General features: G+C 40.5%; 1 non-coding gene across 1 annotated transcript; it reads left to right on the top strand.

Annotated features, from left to right (window-relative positions):
• The first annotated feature begins 220 nt into the window (after positions 1-220).
• On the top strand, positions 221-324 carry LOC122807335. Its single transcript, XR_006365645.1, has one exon. It is a non-coding gene; the product is annotated as a U6 spliceosomal RNA (small nuclear RNA).
• Positions 325-3,019: the final 2,695 nt, after the last annotated feature.

A 3,019-nucleotide genomic window follows, 5' to 3' on the forward strand; every position in this document is an offset into this window, starting at 1 on the left:
GTAGTTTTAGTAGAAAAGTTTGATTAATTGCAAGAAATTGTTTGAAAAATTACATTCCTCCAGTACTAATAAGTACTCCCAATTAACTGAAATGAATGCACAACTGATACCAGACTAACCAAAGTTAGTACTTATTTTTGAATTATTAGTATAATCAATGGACAGCATTCTCTTGATATCATCATAGGTGTTCCTGTTCATTATAAACCCAGTCTGATCATTGTTTCAGCAGCACAGATACTAAAATTGGAATGAGGTAGAGAAAATTAGCATGGCCCCTCCATAAGGACGACACACAAAAAAAAAAAGAAGTTATGTACTCACCATAATATTCCATGTTTTTTGTCCATCTCGCCCTTCATTCTTACTGGATGGGTTCAGAGCCGATCCTCGGTTCCAACTTGGCCGAATACACTAGCTCAAATTCTTTCACTTGACTAATGGCTGAATAGCTATCTCATCATGTAATGGTGTAATTACCCAGATCATGTTTGCTGCTAATCATAGCAATGTGTCTACATTTGTCATGCAACATCAGGTATAGAATTAACAAGGAAATTCAGAGGAGCTGCTTCGCTAAGGAAGAAAGATCTCTCATCTAAGTCCTTTAGAAGCTCTGGGCTGGGGGAAGGTGGAAGAGTTGTAAGAATGAAGGAAGAGATGGACAACAAACATGGAACATTATGGTACATAACTTCTCTATGTTATGTTGTCTTATCTCGCCTTCATTCTTACTGGATGGGACAGCATCCCTAGTACCATTTTCCTGGGTGGCTCATGGGAGTATACCTTTAGAGCACAGTGGAATTAAAGGAAGCCCTGTCCCTAGAGGCCAAATCAACTTTGTAATGAGTAATAAAAGTATAGGGTCTTGCCCATGTAGAAGCGGCACAAATACTGTCCATTGATATTCTGGCTAGGTAAGCAGGGGATGTTGCTAAGGCTCTAGTCGAGTGGCCTCTAACTTTGAATGGTAATTTCCTGTTATTTAATGTATATATAAATGTAATGCAATTTGAGAGCCAGTTTGAAAGCATAACTTTTGAAACTGGCATGCTCTTTTTAGCTTCTGAAAAGGAGTCGAACAATTGGTCTGTTTTCATAAAATCTTTAGCTCTATACAGATAAAACCGAAGTTGCCTACGCATATCCATTTGGTGAAGTTTGTATTCTGCCTTGTTGCTATGATTAGGAAAAAACACTGGGAGCTCAATTGATTGGTTCAGATTGGTTTGAGAACAGACTTTTGGAACAAAGGATGGATTAGTTCGCAGAGATACTCTATCCTTGTGGAAAATCAAGTATTGCGGCTTGATTGATAGAGCTTGTAATTCCGAGATTCTTCTTGCAGATGTAATGGCTACTAACAAAATAGTTTCCCAAGAGAGAAATTTGAGATCACATAATGATGAAGGTTCAAAGGGAGGTAAAGTTAGGTAAGTCAGGACAAAATTCAGATCCCATGGTGAGAGACATTCTTTTATGGAAGTTCTCAATAAGCAAGTGCCTTTTAAAAATGCATTAAACAATTTGTTTGACATCAGGTTAAGAGTGTATTCACCTATGTGAAAATTAGAAATTGCAGCTAATTGAACAGTAATTGTAGCCGCGGTGGAACCTTGTTGGAAAAGTTCTGCAAGAAATTCTAAAATTGAACTAATTGAGACAGAAAAAGGATCAATGTTTTTTGTTTTTGTCCAGTAAGAGAACCTCTTCCATTTACTAGAATATAACTTCCTGGTAGAAGCCTTGTGAGTAGATACCAAAATGTGTTTAACTGCTGGTGTGATATCTTGAAGCCTGACTAAGTTTGGAAGTGGGGCAGCCATACTATCAAATTGAGGGTTTGGAGAGAAGGATGAAGTGTTCCTGACATATGGGTCAGAAGGTCTGGAACTAGGCCCAGAACCCACAGTTTCTCAGTAGGTGAGGCCAGAGAAAGGGGAATCAAATCTGATGAGGCCAATATGGAGCAATGAGAATTAGCCTGCTTCCCAAGGATTTTGCTTTCTGAATAACTTTGGGTATCAGGGAAAAGGGGAGGAAAGGCATACAGTAGTCCCGAGGGCCAATCATGAACAAGTGTGTCTCTCGGTGTCTCCCCATAGGGGGAATTAGGGCAAAGTAGCTGCTGCATTTGGTATTCATGGGGGTGGCAAATAGGTTGCAGTAAGGCTGGCCCCATTTTTGGAAAAACTTCTCCACTATGTTTTTGTTTAGAGACCACTCATGAGGCAATAATATCGCCCTGCTGAGTTTGTCCGCTATCAGGTTGGATTTCCCTGGGTTATGCATTACTACCAGAAAACATTGGGAATAGATTGCCCATTGCCATACTCTCAGTGCTTCTCGACAAAGGGGGTATGATCTGGTTCCTCCTTGTTTATGCACCAGACCATCGACATGTTGTCTGACTGGATTGCAATCATTCCTAGTGGAAGACAGTCCTGGAGTTCTTGCAACTATTTGCAAATGAACCTCATGTTCTTGCCATTTGCCTTGGACTGTTCTTCGCAGATAATGCCCCCCACCCTATCTGGGAGTTGTCCGTGGTCACTGTAACTGCTGTAGCTATGTGTTGTTGTGGCACAAAAGGTCATTCAATGTTCACGTGGCTGGACCAAAGCCACCATAAAATATTTCTCTTGCATGACTCTAATTCTAATCTGGTGAGACATGGGAAGTTCTTGTAATGACCACCGAGCAAAAAGGAGCCATGGAAGAATTCTCACATGCATCCTGGCTAGAGGAACTAGGGTGATAGTTGATGCCATGGTTCCTAGGACTTTCAAAATTGTTTTTGCTTTCACCTTTTTTCTGGGTAGAAGGTTGACTATTTGCTGTCTGAGAACAGAAACTCTGTTGGGAGGCAGATATCCCATCATGGAAATGGTGTCAAGATCTGTACCTATGAATGTAATATGCTAACAGGGAAACAAGCCAGATTTTTCTAAATTCACTGTTATGCCTAACTGAGAGCAGGTTTCTAGTGTGGTGTCTCTCGCCTGTTGAAGTAGAT

This window comes from Protopterus annectens, chromosome 7.part0 (assembly GCF_019279795.1).
Source record: "Protopterus annectens isolate FY-2018-M chromosome 7.part0, PAN1.0, whole genome shotgun sequence".
Lineage (NCBI taxonomy): Eukaryota > Metazoa > Chordata > Ceratodontiformes > Protopteridae > Protopterus > Protopterus annectens.